General features: G+C 35.7%; 1 long non-coding RNA gene across 1 annotated transcript; it reads left to right on the top strand.

Annotated features, from left to right (window-relative positions):
- The first annotated feature begins 3,495 nt into the window (after positions 1–3,495).
- Positions 3,496–17,820, top strand: LOC134253153 (uncharacterized). The gene is made up of 3 exons (XR_009989077.1): positions 3,496–3,541; positions 5,476–5,574; positions 17,668–17,820. It is a non-coding gene; the product is annotated as an uncharacterized LOC134253153 (long non-coding RNA).
- The last annotated feature ends 1,676 nt before the right edge of the window (positions 17,821–19,496 follow it).

Genomic DNA, 19,496 nt, shown 5'->3' with positions numbered 1-19,496 from the left:
ACATACAGGGGACAATGATCAGGGTAGGTGTATACACACTTCTACATACAGGGGACATTGATCAGGGTAGATGTATACATACTTCTACATAAAGGGGACATTGATCAGGGTAGATGTATACACTTCTACATAAAGGGGACATTGATCAGGGTAGATGTATACACACTTCTACATACAGGGGACATTGATCAGGGTAGGTGTATACACACTTCTATATACAATGGACATTGATCAGGGTAGGTGTATACAAACTTCTTCATACAGGGGACATTGATCAGGGTAGATGTATACACACTTCTATATACAGTGGACATTGACCGGGGTAGATGTATACACACTTCTACATACAGGGGACATTGATCAGGGTAGATGTATACACACTACTACATAAAGGGGACATTGATCAGGGTAGCTGTATACACACTTCTACATACAGGGGACATTGATCAGGGTAGGTGTATACACACTTCTACATACAGGGGACATTGATCAGGGTAGATGTATACACACTTCTACATACAGGAGACATTGATCAGGGTAGCTGTATACACACTTCTACATACAGGGGACATTGATCAAAGTAGATGTATACACACTACTACATACAGGGGACATTGATCAGGGTAGCTGTATACACACTTCTACATACAGGGGACATTGATCAGGGTAGATGTATACACACTTCTACATACAGGGGACATTGATCAGGGTAGATGTATACACACTTCTACATACAGGGGACATTGATCAAAGTAGATGTATACACACTTCTACATACAGGAGACATTGATCAGGGTGGCTGTATACACACTTCTACATACAGGGGACATTGATCAGGGTAGCTGAATACACACTTCTACAGATAGGGGACATTGATCGGGGTAGATGTATACACACTTCTACATACAGGAGACATTGATCAGGGTAGGTGTATACACACTTCTACAGATAGGGGACATTGATCAGGGTAGTTATATACACACTTCTACATACAGGGGACATTGATCAGGGTAGATGTATACACACTTCTACATACAGGGGACATTGATCAAGGTACGTGTATACACACTTCTACACACAGGAAAATCATGAAAATTGCCTCTTCGAAAACTGTGAATTAGGGGTAAAGAGAAGATATTTAGCTGTTGTAAAACAATAAGAAAACATGAAATATCATTGGAGTCAGACTTCAGACCCTTAAAAAAGTGAAAATAAAGAATTCGACTGTTTGTAATTATTTTAACTTACAAGAGATCTTAGGAAGAAAGAGAGTAAAGGGAGGTAAACACTACATAACGAGGGATGACATTGATCAGGGTAGCTATACACACTTCTACAAACAGAGGACATCGATCAGGGTAGGTGTATACACACTTCTACATACAGGGGACCATGACATTGATCAGGGTAGGTGTATACACACTTCTACATACAGGGGACATTGATCAGGGTAGGTGTATACACACTTCTACATACAGGGGACAATGATCAGGGTAGGTGTATACACACTTCTACATACAGGGGACATTGATCAGGGTAAATGTATACATACTTCTACATACAGGGGACATTGATCAGGGTAGATGTATACACTTCTACATAAAGGGGACATTGATCAGGGTAGATGTATACACACTTCTACATACAGGGGACATTGATCAGGGTAGGTGTATACACACTTCTATATACAATGGACATTGATCAGGGTAGGTGTATACAAACTTCTTCATACAGGGGACATTGATCAGGGTAGATATATACACACTTCTATATACAGTGGACATTGACCGGGGTAGCTGTATGCACACTACTACATACAGGGGACATTGATCAAAGTAGATGTATACACACTTCTACATACAGGAGACATTGATCAAAGTAGATGTATACACACTACTACATACAGGGGACATTGATCAGGGTAGCTGTATACACACTTCTACATACAGGGGACATTGATCAGGGTAGGTGTATACACACTTCTACATACAGGGGACATTGATCAGGGTAGATGTATACACACTTCTACATACAGGGGACATTGATCAGGGTAGATGTATACACACTACTACATACAGGGGACATTGATCAAAGTAGATGTATACACATACTACATACAGGGGACATTGATCAGGGTAGCTGTATACACACTTCTACATACAGGGGACATTGATCAGGGTAGATGTATACACACTTCTACATACAGGGGACATTGATCAGGGTAGATGTATACACACTTCTACATACAGGGGACATTGATCAAAGTAGATGTATACACACTTCTACATACAGGAGACATTGATCAGGGTGGCTGTATACACACTTCTACATACAGGGGACATTGATCAGGGTAGCTGAATACACACTTCTACATACAGGGGACATTGATCGGGGTAGATGTATACACACTTCTACATACAGGAGACATTGATCAGGGTAGGTGTATACACACTTCTACAGATAGGGGACATTGATCAGGGTAGTTATATACACACTTCTACATACAGGGGACATTGATCAGGGTAGATGTATACACACTTCTACATACAGGGGACATTGATCAAGGTACGTGTATACACACTTCTACACACAGGGGACATTGATCTGGGTAGATGTATACACACTTCTACATACAGGGGGACCATGGCATTGATCAGGGTAGGTATATACACACTTCTGCATATATCAGGACCATGACATGTTTTATTTTATATTATTTGAACACTTTTGTGCATGGATAATCTTTGTAAATTACAAAGATACATTTAATGGATCAGTACAGGCTATGAATATATAAGTGATATGAAATGCTTTTAAAAAATCAATTAAGCAATGCCAGGGTGTTAATAAGTCATCACGTTGCTGTTGGATTTCTGGCATATTTCATTAGATATTTTAAGGCTTGGCTTCCTTCTCTTATTGAGAAACACCATTGAAATAAACAGATAATGTATACAAAAAGGATTCAGTTGACACCTCAAACGCTCATGTTACGAGTTTTTAATCATAGAAAGGCTTAATGTGACTGGTTGAGAGATAAGAAAAACAATCAAGATTTGTCATTTTTTCTAAATACATTGCTTCAGTCAGCCCACGAATGTTGAATGAACATGCCAAGGGTCAATGGGAAACGTGTTGACTCAGGACACATGTACAATTAGAATATCTACTTTCATGTTCTCGGTGTAAAGTACATCAAGAAAAGTGTACTAAATAATTAAGTAATTTATTTTACATTGTTTCTTATAAAATGTAAATGTAGATATTCCTCAAATCAGATGATTCCTTACTCATTGATTTGTTGCTACTATTGTTCGTGCTGAAGAGGGATAAGATCAGCTAGTTTTCTAGATTATTTGATTTTATTTGTTAGTCAGTTTAGGATACTAGTAAGTCATTTAAAATAATATTGTAAATGTGATATGAATAATAATTCATTATAAGGAATTGGTCCATTTCCTAAAGCATATAGGTCGGGATTTTAATGAAGAAGGAAAGGAAAGACACAGATTCTGGTGATACCACCACCAGTGTATCCTGGGTAAGTTTGGATTTTATTTTTGCCAAATTCAAATTACATGTAATTGTAACATTGATTTAGCAGTCAATAAATAAGTAGTAAAGGTTAATAAATCTTGCAGACTTTTAAGAATTTAACATGTATCCTCAAATGAAAATTACAATGCATAATAACACATTTCATCTGTAATACGTCTTATATTGTGATTTGAAACACTTTGACTAGTCCTTCCCGGTATCCCACCCACAGTGTAGATTTGTATAGGGATAGAGAAGATGGACTGTTCACTTCATTATCTGTCAGTAAGAACTTCAGGAAATCCCCGTCAGAACTCAGCAGATGGATCTGTTTGTTGTTAGCATCAGTAACAAGGATGTTACAGAGGGAGTCACACATTACATCAGTTGGAATAGAGTTCTCTGTCACATTCTGTCCACGGTAGACAGACTTCATACGACCAGATTGAGACATAATCACTAGTTCACTTGTATTGTTACTTGTATCGTTCACAACACAGATATCACTGTTACTGTTCTGTGTGACTCTGTATGGCCATGTAAACAGTCTTGTCTGACCGTCCTCCTGGTACTCATACTCATGGATGACATCACCCGTCACTGTGACGTGTCTCACAAGACGTCTGCTGTGTGACTCTAATTTATACCTATCTGATTCCCAGTCTATCAAAACGACCAGTAGTCCACCGTCCATTGTCTGACAGATTCCTAATGGCACCAGTGGATCTGTACTGGTGACTGTAGAGACAGATCCTGATGGTGACAGACGGCTGATGGATTTGTTTTTAAAGACAGTCAAATAAACATCACCAGTATTAGTTACACACATGTCACCAGCAATAATATTATATCTATGTTTTATTTCACCTTTTTTGTTTATTTGTTCAGTGCAACGTGTCTTCTTTATATCCCCTATGTAACAATGATCTTCACACAATGCCTCCAATAAATGTATTATGTTATTTCCATATTTAAATGAGCTTACTTCACTCAAACTGATATCATCTAAATTCAGAGTATCTCCGATTATATTTTGTAGCACCATATAACTGATTTCTCCTTTACTGTATCTTATTGAATGGTTACAGTTCCTAATATCAACATCCGGGCTAGAGAGCATTTTTGTCAGTTCTCTGTGGTTGTCAATCAAGCTGTAATCTGTCATGGTACTGCGGTTTTCCTGTATGAACTTAACTACCTCTTGAATTTCTCTCCTCTTTTTGTCCATCTCAGATTTCTTACTTTTCAATTTTTCATTTTTTTTCCTCCAAATTGTCTCTCAACATTTGTTCAGTATGTTTCCTGATTTCCAATAACCTGGCCATTATCTCATCAACATGCTTCTGAAGCTTTTTAATCTCTGAGTCACAAATTTCTTCATTTTCTGTGATCTGTTTTGAAACCATCTCTATCTTAGCATGAATTCCAGGCAGTTCCCCTTCTTTGATGTTTGTCAGAAATTTAAGCAGACCTCTCCTCCTTTGGGTGGCTGCCGTGGATAAAGTGTTCCACTCATGATCTCTATGGTCTGATTTGGCACACTTTGCACAAATGAATTCATCAGTCTTCACATATCATATCAATAGGTAAATCGTGGGTTTTACACATTTCAATATGTTCTTGAGGAGAGCCCAGTGGATATTTGGGTTTACTAACTTCCATGTTTGTTGAATCTTGCCGAATGTAACTGCATTACGCATAAGGAGCTATGAATTATGAAGTAGGTAGACTTCCGAACTTAAAAATTTATACCATGTTGTCAGGATATTGTTCAATTTGATGTACAAAAAAAAGGAAGATGCACACAATCAACTTATCATCAAGAGTTTGCTTTGTTTTTTGTCAAGGGCTTTATGAGGTTTTTTTAACCCTAGATGCAAGAAAGAGAAAATGTTTGATGAATAAAATGTGTGGTGGTTTTTTTTCATAAATTTACAGAAATGTAGAAGGGATGTTTGGTAAATCAGACTTTGATGAGCTGCTACTTGTTTTGGATGGATTTAGTTTGATGACGTATCATTTCTCCAATCCATCTTGGTAATTAACAAAAATTTAAAAGAGACATCATCTCAAAATGTTACTGATTGACAGTTAGGTAATTTATCACATCTGCCAGGAATATAAAGGTAATTTTAGACTTAAGTGACATCAAGGTAATACATTTAATCTGTCATCAGTTACAAATAATAGATGATTGAAATTCTGTCAGAAACCTTGTTTGCTTCATAGCTGCTCAAAAAACTCCTGAACCTTCAGAAGAGCATGCAGCAGAATATAAGTAAGTAGAGAGGACAAGATTCAGCACAATGCTGTAAAAGTTTACAAGTCTTAACTACTGTTGTCAGAGCAAGAAAGCGTATAATTCAGTATAATGCTGTATGGATGAAATTAGTCTCATTGATCTAGGGCAAACGAATAAGACTATTATTGGCACAAATATTATTTAATGTATTAAGCTGTTTGTATTAATCATAAGTAGTTTGCCTACTTGAAAATTGAATCCTGAATTTTTTTTTTTCCTTTTTTCAGGACTGACAGATCAAAAAGTGTCATTTTTTACCCAACATTTCTTTCTCTACAGAAACGAATAGAACTTGCTAAACAACTAGAAACAAGAATCTCTATCTGGGAAATTGGACAAGGACTGGACTACTTTTATGATTTATTGTGATCTCTAGATAAATCTTGTTGTGTTTTGTTAATTATTACTTTTTTATTATTTCATATGTATAAGGGGGAATCTGGTGAAGAACAGCATGGCCAAAGCCATTCAGGTGAGCGATGTGGCCCATAGGCCTCTTGTTAATTTGATTATTTTCAGCGTCTTAAAAATGTCACCGTTTGTCCTTTTGAAGAACTTGAGATTGCGTTGTCATTTATAGAACTTGACGTAGCACTGCCAGGATCAACGTATACATTATTTTATCATTTATTTCCCTCACGATATCTGGATTTATAATTTTGCAGCAGTATGTAATGATACCTTGTCTGATTCATAATTCTGAGATTTTAAACAAGGAAGTCAGAATTGACATTATGTTAAATAAGAAAAGTTTCAAATTATATGTGCATATTTCCCTCTACTGAAATACATATAAAGCAAACCACACGATCTTAATTATAGTTTATGATATTTATAGCTAAGCTTTACTATAATTATAGTACACTGTATAACGATTCAGCACGTAGTATATGAAATATCAACCTTTTAATATATATCCAATGTATTAAATATTCAATGTTTCAGCATGTGGAAACATATGAACCATAAACCTTTTAATACAGTGCTGTAAATGTATGCATAGTGAAAATAGTGAAAACAGTTAAACTTTGTGATCTTTGACCTCAGTTGGATCAAAGATAAAGCTACTTAAGGATATCCGATCCTCAGTCAGGAAGGATAACTCCAAAATTAATATTTGATTTGAAATGCATCAAAATAAAGCTTGAAAATGAAATTTTTTATGCAACAATTTTCATATTATTCATCTTTAAAAGATTCGTGGTTTTTGAAAAGGTATAAAATTTGACATTTTTACCCTATAAAAGGAAAAAAAATAAATACAATTTTAGAGAAATAAGATTTTCTTGAATCCAACCTTAGATACAAATGCTTATTAGCATGATATGAAAAAAGAAGTGATTTGTGGTGTCTTGCAATGATAGCAAAAGCCTTTTTCGTTTTGTATTATAGAATACATGACGGAAATAGCAGACAAATAATATCAAATAAGTATGAAAATCATGACAATTTCTCTGAATGCCTGGATACCTATCATTTTTTAACCTAAAATATATTTGTTGATCTATTTGCAATTAGGGAATGCATTGCTGATATTCCAATTCGCTTTTTCTGCATAAATATTTGAGATCTGATAAATTTCTCTATTTAACATGATTAACTTTAATCTTAAACTTTAAAGACGTACTGTGGATTCAGAAATACTTTTATGAGTAGTTTTAATTACTTAACTGCTAATTTTATAAACCTGAGGATCGGACTACCTTAAGTACATGAAAGATAATAATATAATTTGAACTTCAAATTTTTCAATATATATTTGTAACAAAAGTGAAAATCATAATTATATAATCATTATCAAATAGATAATGAATCACCATCTATCGAGAATTGGTCCATTTCCTGAAACACGTAGGTCAGACTTTCAATGAAGAAGGAAAATCACTGATTCTGGTGATACCACCACCAGTGTGTCTTGGGTAAGATTGGATTTTAAATAAATAAAATAATTAAACACAATTATACACGTATAAAATTGACATAAAATATTAAGCCAGAAAGCCATTGTGATGTCAGTAAAATCATATAAAAAAAAGTATGTTTTAAAACACGTATAAAATTGACATAAAATATTAAGCCAGAAAGCCATATGTAAAAAGTTGGTAAATCTTACAGATTCTTAAGATATACTGAGAAAATTGTGTACCGGTAATGACAAACAATTAATTTCCTAAAAAATTGAGTTTTAATAGCGAAGAATATTCTGAAATATTTTAAGTTAAAAAAATATGTCGTGAAAAATATTTTAGATATTAGATTATATATATCACTTATGCTGAATCAATCGCATCATCTTGGGTCTTTCCGTCAGAGGTCGGAAAAACAACCTCGAATGTATTAACATCACTGGATGTTAAAAATTTATACATTTCCTGTTTATTCAAATGTAGGATAGACGGAGATAGAAGTTCCTTCTAAAGTATATTTTAAGTAATATAATTACATTGAATAAAGTTAAACTCAATATTCCACAGATAAAAGGTCCCTTGTGCATTTATTTCAAAGGAATTGTCATGGCGTCTTCCTAGTACATTCGAGATCTTTTTTCCGCCAGTCGTAAAGGCCCGAGAAGTTGCGATTGATGCTGAATGGCATTTAATCGGGTTCGCTATTCAACTTTACCTATAAACGATATGTTCACAGTGCAGAACTGTTTGTCACAAGAAGTCACTAAAAGGAAAAGTAATGTAAATAATTAACAAAATACGCAATGCACACTAAAGAAAAACTATTTAATTAGTAAATTCATGTATTTTATGCATAATATTACTATAAATAAATAATACATCAAATGTCCAGACGTTTGTCAACGATATACGTTCGGTGTTGTGTAAAAATACTCAGTACTACATTTTTGCCGCCAGGAAAATTACCCATTTTCGATGACTCGCCTATAAGTCGGATATAGAGTTTTGGACCAAAAATCAACTCCCAAAAAACCGACTTATAGGCGAGTATATACGGTAACAAGTCACTTCAAATAAATATTACAATGAATTATATCACACATTTCCCATAGTGTACTGAAACTCTTTGACAAGTCCATCAATGTATCCTAGCCACAGTGTAGAGTTGTATAGGGACAGTGTGTATGGATAGTTCACTTCATTGTCTGTCAGTAAGAACTCCCCGTCAGGACTCAGCAGATGGATTTGCTTCTAGTAAGAGTCAGTAACAAGGATGTTACAGTGGGGGTCACACACTACATCAGTTGGATTTAAGTTCTCTGTCAGGTTCTGTCCACGGTAGACAGACTTCAAGTCTCGTATGTAAAAATGATCTTCACACAATGCCTCCAATACAACTATTACGTTATCTCCATATTTAAATAAACTTGTTTCGTTCAAACTGATATCATCTAAATCCAGAGATTTTCCAACCTTATTTTCCAGTACCGCATCACTGATTTCTCCATTCCTGTATCTCACTGAATGTTCACAGTCCCTTATATCAACATCCAGGCCAGACAGCAGTTGTGTCAGTTCTCTGTGCTTGTCAATCAAGCTGCAATCAGACATGGTGCTGTCGTTGTCCTCCATAAATTACCATCTCTTCTATTTCTTGCTCCTTTTTGTCAGATTACGTACTTTTCAATTTTTCATTTTTTTCCTCCAAATTATCCTTCAATATTTGTTTAATAGTTTGTTTGACTTTTAATATCCTGGATATTATCTCATCACAATGCTTCTGTAGCTTTTTAATCTCAATGAAACGCGGTGCTTCATTTTTTGTGATCTGTTTTGAAACCATTTCTATCTTCTCATTTATCCCAGGCCGATCCTCTTCCTTGATCTTCCTAAGAAAACTTACTTGACCTCTACGTCTTTCGGTGGCTGCCGTAGATAGTTTTTTCCAGTCTTGAGTTCTATGACTTCTATGATCTGTTTTAGCACACATAGTACAAATAAATTCATCACAGTCCTCACATATTATACCAATAGGTAAATCATGGAATTCACACATCTTGACATGCACGAGCGGAGAGCCCAAGGAAGATTTTGGTTTAATCTCTGCCATGTGATTGATTGATTGATTGTATACTGTTTAATATCCCTCTCGAGAATTGTTCACTCATATGGAGACGTCACCATATGCCGGTAAAGGGCTTCAAATTTTGACCTTTACTCGGCACTCAGGGCCATTGAGCAGTGAGGGATCTTTAATATATCGTGCCAACGCCTGCCGCTGCCAAAGGGCCTCGAATTTAAGGTCTCATCCGAGGGACCCGCAACTTTCACTTCAAAGTGCCGAGCGCATGGCGAAGGAACATTTGCTACCCATTTTAACGACTAGGTCAGTCGCGACCGAGATACGAACTCACGACCTCCCGGTCACGGAGCGGGCGTTCTACCGACTGAGCTCTGCCATGTGTGTTGAATTTTGGCTACCTTCGATGTAGCTTTGAGTTAAATGTAGGTAGCTAATGCACTTTGAAGTAGGTGGACATTTGGACTTTTAAATTGATAACATATTATCAAGATAACAATTCAAGTAGATGCACTCTACACATGTTTCAACTTTATATCAAGAATTTGTATTAATCTAAGGCACAATATTTTAATTGAGAGAGAGAGAGAGAGAGAGAGAGTAAAATGTTTCTTGTTTCTTTTTTCAATTTACAGAAATGTAGAAGGGATGTGTGGTAAATCAGACTTTGATGAGCTGCTACAGGTCTGTTGTGGATGCATTTAGTTTGATGACGTATAATTTGTCCAATCCGTCTAGGTTAAATGTAACAAGGGGCGTCAATAAAAACATTATCAATGGCCAAGTATTTTATCACAACTGCAGTCAGTGATATGAAGGTAATTTTTAAACTTTTTGGGGATATAGTTAGTTAATTAAATCACATAATATATGATATAAGTTCTGACAAAACCCTTAATTGTTTGCTTTACAAGTCCTCCATTAGCTAATTATTCCGTCATTGGTAACGTTGTTATTAAGCAAGAGGTTCATGGGTCACAATGCTACCTTGATTAACTTTAACCAGAGATCCCTCTATTATATGTCTCTGCTTTAATCATATTCATATTCACCAGATTTTCCCCATTGTAATACCCTATGCCCAAGTGTTATGATTTTGACAAGTTGGAATCTTCACTACCCCAGGATGCTTCCATATACATTTCAGCTTTTCTTGGCCTGTGGTTCTTAACTGAAAAGAAGATTTTCCTATATATTTGAATGTAAAACTTCGATTCCCTTTTGTGGTCAAGCCCTACACCGGAAGTCTCGATTTTTTAACAATTCGGGTGTACAGTACCCCAGGATGCTTCCACATAAGTTTCATTTTCTTGGCCAAGCTGTTCTTGAGAAGAAGTTTTAGCTCACCTGGCCTGGGGGCCATAAAACTTAGACGAGCTCACTTTTGATCCCAGTCTTATTTTTTCCAAAGGAATATATAGTGGAAAAGTGAGACTGAGATCAAAAGTGAGCTTTTCTGATCAGAGGGATCAGTTGACAAAACTATGGTCTGGGGCCCCATTCTCCTATCATGAATTATATTAAATCCACAATCAGTATAGTTATTTTCGAACAAGATTTAGAGCAAATTTAATTGACACCTGATGAATAGTGTCGAAAGCTCTTATTTTAAGTATATGTATACTGATTTTTGTTTTTTTTTTAGCCAGTGCTAAGATGAGCTATGTGGCCCCTGTTTTTTCCTATATATTTCAATGTAAAAACTTGGATTACCATTGTGGTCCCACCCTATCCCCGGGGGTCATGATTTGTTCAATTTAGAATTAAAACTACCCAAGGATGCTTCATATAGGCTTCGGGTTTTCTGGCCCAGTGTTTTTTTATAGATTTTTCATTGACCTCATCCTATTTCGTCTGTTCCCTTGTAAAATAGCTGGGCCTTCTCAAACTCCTCTTAACCGATAAATGCTTTGTATATATATCTAGACTGCTATATATTTAATACATGGCCTTTGATAATATCTTGCATTTAAGACGGACCTACAGCCCGTTTTCTTGGATGGAGTCCTGTGTATTGGCCCTCGCCCCTGATGATGACCCTGAGGTCAGACAGAAAATTATCCTGGGGCCAAACTTTTATGGCAATGAATACTCGGTTGAAGGGGGAGATCCTATCATAGGCAGCAAGTAAGTCTATATCGGTCATGCTTTACCATAATATATCTGGGATAAATATTTACTGAAAAGTCGATTTTTAGCGGTTCACAAATTTAGCATATTAATTCATCTACAACATATAAACCAATGCATTATGCAAATGTAATTTTAGTAAAACAATGTTCAGTGTACCTGGATTGCATTATTGTTTTAACATGTTTTGACATGAATATATCACTGGTTTATGAATGTTAAATTTCCTGAAAGATATATTTCTTTCGGATACTTAGAAATTTTAAAAAAATATATATAAACCAAAGTCTAAATGGATTGTAGCTTCAGAAGAGCATAAACAGAATATAAGTAAGAATAGAAGACAAAACTTCGCATAATGCTGTGCAGGTAAACAAGTCTACACTACTGCTTCCAGGGCAAGAGAACATGAAATATTTGATATGATGCTATATAAGTTAAATTCTCACTGGTCTAGGGCAAAAGCATAATTTTATTCTTGGCACAAATTGCATTTTATCAGAGTTCCTTCTAGTTATCAACTGCAGGTTGCAAACTTCACCATTGAATCCCACAATTTTTCTTTTCAGAACTGACAGATCAAAAAGTGTCATTTTTTACTCAACATTACTTTCTCTACAGAAACGAATAGAACTTGCTAAACAACTAGGAACTGGAATCTCTATCTGGGAAATAGGTCAAGGACTGGATTATTTTTATAATGTATTGTGATCTCTAGCTTGTGGTGTTTTGTTAATATTTTCTTTGATCTATATTCAGTGTCTTTTTAAAAATGATTGTGTCCTTTTGGTAGATTGATTAGTTGCACATTGTTTGACACCGAGACGGCAAGTTTTCAGACATATTTCGGCGGATCCTTTTGGTAGAAGACTCGGTCATCGATAGAGCTAGAGCTGCCAAGATCACATTGCATTATTCTAGACTGATTAAGTGTTATTTCTACCTTGGTATCTTGATTTACAGTTTTACATTATTCATTTTATGTGGTATGATCGAATTTCATTTTTTGAATGGCAGCTTATTTGTAAGAAACATGAGAAAATAAAAGGTACTGTGAGCAATGAGCTCACTAAATGATACCCCCGCCTCCCATATGAATAAATTAGGATTGTCCATCTTTTGTTGTGGGAAACTCAAAATGTGTGTCGGATCGAAAAATAAAATAAGAAGTGCATAATGGCAATATGTAAGAAAGATTCTGAGAAAGTTTCATCAAATTTCATTCTGTGGTATGGGAGGAGTTGCGGATAAGAGATGTGTACCCCAAAAGAGATGGACGGCCGGACGAACAGACAGCTAGAGGTACAGACGGACGGACAGACATAACGATTACTATATACCCTCCCGCTTTTCAAGAGGGGGGGGGCTATAACAAATACAAATATGCGCCTATGATGAGGATATTTGAACAATAAATAAATTAGAGGTACTGTGAGCAATGAGTTCACTAAATGATACCCCCCGCCTCCCATAGGAATATAATGGCAGTGTCCATGTTTTGCTCTGGAAAATCAAAAATGTATGTCAGATCAAAAAGTAAAATAGGAGGTGCACAATGGCAATATGTCATTAAGAACCTGTGAAAGTTTCATTAAATTCCCTTCAGTGGTATGAGAGGAGTTGCGGATAAGAGACGGGTACCCTAAAGCGTAACAGACGGAAGGACGGACGGACGTACAGACGGAGGGACAGACGGTAATACCGATTACTATATACCCTCCCACTTTTCAAGTGGGGGGGGGGGGTATACAAATATATTTATTATTAAAGTACTTTTTATCTTGATTCAGGATGTGTCATATGAAATATCAACCAATTGTATAAGATTTTCAATGATTCCGCGGGTGGTGAAATTTGAGATAAAAATCCTGTGATATGTTTTAGATTCGAAGTTTTACTGTACATGCATTGTGCATTGTTGTAATGGTATACAAAAAAATGTAACTCATATATACATGTAATTGAAAAAAAGAAACATCAGATAAGTATCTGAAACAAATATAAACTGCATCCAGATTGGTGTTTTTACAGAATAAGTTCTTTGACGACAGATTTTCCGTTATTTCCCGATCATGACAAGGAGCACACAACGGATGTGACCGGTCAGCAGGGGATGCTCACTCCTCCATGGCATCTGATCCCACCTCTGCTCCTATTTTGTATTGTTTTATGGACTTTGATATTGAATACTGTTCGTTATCTCCATATACCCGGTACTTCTTGTACTATACATTTCACATTGTGTACTGAAACACTTTGACAATTCCTTCTTGGTATGCCACCCACAGTGAAGACTTGTATAGTGATAATCTGACTGGACGGTTCACTTCATTGTCTGTCAGTAAGAACTTCAGAAACCCCCATCAGGACTCAGTATATGGATCTGTTTGTTGTTAAGGTCAGTAACAAGGATGTTACAGAGGAGTCACATACTACATCAGCTGGACCAAAGTCCTTTGTTAGGTTCTGTCCACGGTAGACAGACTTCTTACGACCGGAGGACGACATAATGATTAGTTCATCTGTAAAGAGACTTGTACGGTTCAGTACTCAAATATCACAGTTACTGTTTTGTGTGACTCTGCCTGGCAATGTAAACAGTCTGGTCTGACCGTCCTCCTGGTACTCATACTCATGGATGACGTCACCTGTCACTGTGATGTGCCTTATCAGACGTCTGCTGTGTATCTCTAATGTGTAGGGGTCAGATTCCTCATTATACCCCCCGCTTGAAAAGCGGGAGGGTATATAGTAATCGTTAATTCCGTCCGTCTGTCCGTCCGTCCGTTACGCTTTGGGGTACCCATCTCTTATCCGCAACTCCTCTTATACCACTGAATGAAATTTGATGAAACTTTCACAGAATCTTTATTACATATTGCCATTGTGCACCTCCTATTTTACTTTTTGATCCGGCACATATTTTGGGTTTCCCGGCCACAGGAAAACATTGACTTTTTCACCAGTTATAACGATATGGGAGGCGGGGGGTATCATTTAGTGAGCTCATCGCTCACAGTACCTCTAGTCTAATAATGTAACCAGAAGTCCCTCGTCCACTGACTGACAGATTCCTCTTGGTACCAGTGTATCTGTACTGATGACTGTAGAGATAGATAATGATGGTGTCAGACAGCTGATGAAATGGTTACTTAAGTCAGTGAAAAAAACATCACCGTTATCTGCCACACACATGTCATTAGCGGCAATATTATATCTATGATATATTTCACCTTCTTTGTTTACTTGTTCGGTGTAAGGTGACTTTAGATCTCTTATGTAGCAAAAATCTTCACACATTAATGACTCCAATAAAAGTATCATATTATCTCCATATTTAAATGAGTTTGTTTCAATCAAACTGGTACTAGTTAAATCCCGAGTTTTCCCTATCATATTCTGTAATACCTCATCACTGATTTTTCCTTTCTCGTATCTCAATGAATGATTACAGTCCTCTATATCAATATCCAGGGCAGATAACATTTGTGTCAGTTCTCTGTGGTTGTAAATCAAGCTGTAATCAGACATGGTGCTGTTGTTTTCTTCCATGAACGTAGCAATCTGTTTAACTTCTTTCTTCTTTTTGTTCATTTCAGATTTTTTAATTTTCAATTTTTCATTTTTTTCCTCTGAATGGTCTCTCAACATATGTTCAGTATGTTTCCTGATTTCAAATAGCCTGGCCATTATCTCATCACAATGCTTCTGAAGCTTTTTAATCTCAGAGTCACGCAGTTCTTTATTTTCTCTGATCTGCTGTGGAATCTTCTCCATCTTCTCATCTATCCCAGGCAGATCTTCTTCCTTGATCTTCCTCAGAAATTTATTCAGACCTCTCCTCCTTTGGGTGGCTGCTGTGGATAGAGTTCCAATCATGATCTCTATGATCTGTTTGGGCACACTTGGCACAAATGAATTTATCACAGTCCTCACATACAACATCAATAGGTAAATCGTGGGATTCACAAGAGCGGAGAGCCCAGAGAATGTTTTGGTTTACTATCTGCCATGTTTGTTACAAGGTGGCTACCTTCATTGTGGATTTGTGAAGGAAGTTGAATGTTGGTAGCTAATACACTTTGAAGTACGTGGACATTTGGACTTTAAAACTGATAACATATCAACAAGGAAATGATTCAAGTAGATGCACACTATCAAGTTATTATCAAGAATTTGCCTAAATCTAAGTCCCAGTTTTCGGAGCGTTTTAACCCCTAGATGCAAGAAAGAAAAAAAGTTTGATGAATAAAATATTTGTGGTTTTCTTTTATATAAATTTACAGAAATGTTGAAGGGATGTTTGGTAAATCAGACTTTGATGAGCTGCTACCTGTTGTGGATGCATTAAGTTTGATGACGTATATTTTCTCCAATCCATCTAGATAATGTTGCAAGAGGCATCATTTAAGGACTACGAAACGTACATGTAATTTTGAACTTAATTTCATTGTTCCCTGATTAATTTCAAGTTGTTAAAAGATCTTTTTGCTGTTTTATTATCCCTGCTGCACACCTCCTCTAAATTAGTTTTGAGGAAATACAAACTAAAATCATGCTTAATAAAGTTATTTTTTCTTTTAAAAAATACAAGGATTTTCTCATTTTATATCTGTTCAAAACTCCTGGTAATGTATGCTGATTTTTGCGTATGCACTAAGAATATCTTTGATACAATGATTTGAATGAAATTGAGAAAATGGGCCTATCTAAGAAAATTACCAATGGAAAAGTTAATTTGTAGAGTTTTAGTACATGTACGTTGCGTACGTATGTCCTTAAAGGATTTTACCGATAGTCAAGTATTTTATCACAACTATCAGTAATATAAAAGTAATTGTTAATTTTAGGTACATCTAGGTAATTAATCTAATCTGTCAAGCACACTTAAAAGATTATTAGAATGTTGACAAAAATCTTCTTTGCTTCATAATTGCTCCATTAACAATTATTCAATCATTGTATGATAATGTTGTAATTTTAACAAAAATAAATATATAAACTTTATTGCGTGCACATAGCCTTAAACAATATCTCATTTTTAGCCGGGCTCATTTCTCGTAGAGAAATGCCCGGCTATTGCGACGGTGAGCAACAGAAAATGCTGCTTCTTCACCGCCAAATTAAATTTACGAGTTAGAATATAGTACGTCTGCGCAATCACCTTTGAGGCAATACAAACACTGAATTATTTTCATAGCTATCTGAAATTGTCAAAAATAATTATCATAATAAAATACTTTATATCGTTTTCGATGATTAATCATTTGGTTAAAATATGCGAAAGGTTTTCATCAGGTATCCCTGTCTGCGTCATATTCTATAAATAAAGGGTGTACTATCAGGCTTATACAAATGCGGGGAACACCATTAATGACTTGATGTACGCTTTGATGCAAAACTCCCCGCTGAGGACCCATCTGTGCATAATTGTTTGACCTTAAATAATCTTGCTGCATCAGTGTTTATTTACTTCTGTTGGTATGTAAAACCCCGAAATGATACATGTGACAAATATTTTACGCTGTTAAATTCTAGCTACATTTTAATTAATTTTAAAGCTTTTTAATGCTATATATGAAATATATAGATATATATAATCATCTTTTCAATGTCTGAATCAGCTTGTTTTTAAACTGTCATTGCGGTCTTTGTTCATTACCCTGTAAATGAGCCCGCGGCTTTCAGTACTTCTGAGTACTTTGATTTAGATCATAACCAAACAGCCCGTTATCTTGGATGGAGTCCTGTGTTTTGGCCCTCGCCCCTGATGATAACCCCGAGGTCAGACAGAAAATTCTCCTGGGGCTACATTTTTACGGCAATGAATACTCAGTTGGAGGGGGAGGTCCTATCGTAGGCAGCCAGTAAGTCTATGTGGGTCATGCTTTACCATATATCTGGGATAAAGATTTTACTGTACAGTCGACGTTTTTAGCGGTTCATACATTTAGCAAATTGATACATGTATGTATACAAGATTACCATTACATTTGGCAGATGTAATTTTGATGAATCATTTCAGAAAACTATACAGCAGGGTTTTAAGTAAGTACAGAAGACAAAATTCAGCATAATGCTGTACATGTAAACAAGTCTAAACTACTGCTTCCATAGCAACGATGCATAAAAAATTCAATTATACGATGCTGTATAGGTAAAATTCTCCCTGGTCTAGGACAATAGCATAATTTTATTCTTGGCACATATTGTATTTCATCCGAGTTCCTTTTAGTTATCATCTGCAGGTTGCAAACTTGACTACTGAATCCAAAACTTTCTCTTTTTTTCCAGAACTGACATAGCAAAAAGTGTAATTTTATACCCAAACATTAATTTCTCTACAGAAACGAATAGAACTTGCTAAACATTTGGGTAGAGGAAATAGTTCGAGGACTGGACTATTTTATGATTTATTGTGATCACTTGATAATAAATCTTGCTTTTTAATAACTACTTTTTTTCTTTGATTACTAGTATCCTTGGTGTCTTCTTATAAAAAAAAATTGTCAACATGACTTTGTCCATTTGGTAGATTACTTGGATTGTCAGGCTAATGGTACTTTGCGGAACGAAACGGAACGGAACGGAACGGAACCAGTTGTGGGGCACCCTAGGGGGGGGATAAATATGAATATATTATATATAATGAAAATGAATATAATAAGTTACTTTATTACAAATTATTCTGCCATTTTATATCTTAGGAAACCAACCAAAGAAAGTGTCAAGTGTCTGAAGTAAAGGACCATAAAATAAAATGTCTATAAGTTATGAATTATTCTGCCGTTAAGTTTTTGATCTGCTGTGTCATGTGTAGTAACTATGTGAACTGTTTTGAATGAGAGACGTATACCTATCAATGATTTAAAAAAAATATTAATGCTTTTCCTTCAAAGTTTACTGACAATAGATTATGATGAAAAGAATGTCGTTCATGTGCAGTCTAAAGGTAAAGAGAGTTGTCGCGTTTTGCCAGTATGGTCATTCTCTGGTTCCGTTTCGTTCCGCTAAATACCAATATCCGTGTGGGTATTAGTATTTAGCGAAACGGAACGAAACACAGTTAAGTTGGAATAAGATGATACACATACAAGCATTTTATGTATTTCATTTCATCTCATCTTTTTTTATAATAAAAATTTCAGGGGGAAAGAAATATAAGAGACAAGGATGTTTGAAGAGGAAAGTATATCATCCATCATAAATCCAGCATAATAAAGCATATCTTTTTTTTTTAACCTTTCAAGCTTCTTCAAAAGTCTTGTCTTTATACAATCGCAGGCCTTGATGTTGATAGGAAAATGTAAATACCATCTCTCTGTCTTCAACTAAATCGATATGCAAAATAAGTTTAACTTTATTATTATGTAAAGGTAGATCTTAAAACGCGTGATTTGCAATTTGCTGTATGCTAACAAATATGTTTACTACCTGAACCTTGATCGATATCTTAAATATTCAGTTCTGCGCTAATAAGAAAAGAAACACACACAACAGGTTCCGTTCCGTTTCGCAAAATACCATTATCCACTACAAT

The sequence above is a fragment of the Saccostrea cucullata genome, unplaced genomic scaffold (assembly GCF_032062105.1).
Source record: "Saccostrea cucullata isolate Sc308-1 unplaced genomic scaffold, CSIRO_AGI_Scuc_v1 ctg4517, whole genome shotgun sequence".
Classification (NCBI taxonomy): Eukaryota; Metazoa; Mollusca; class Bivalvia; order Ostreida; family Ostreidae; genus Saccostrea; species Saccostrea cuccullata.
This window is presented reverse-complemented; position numbering and strand designations above follow the sequence as displayed.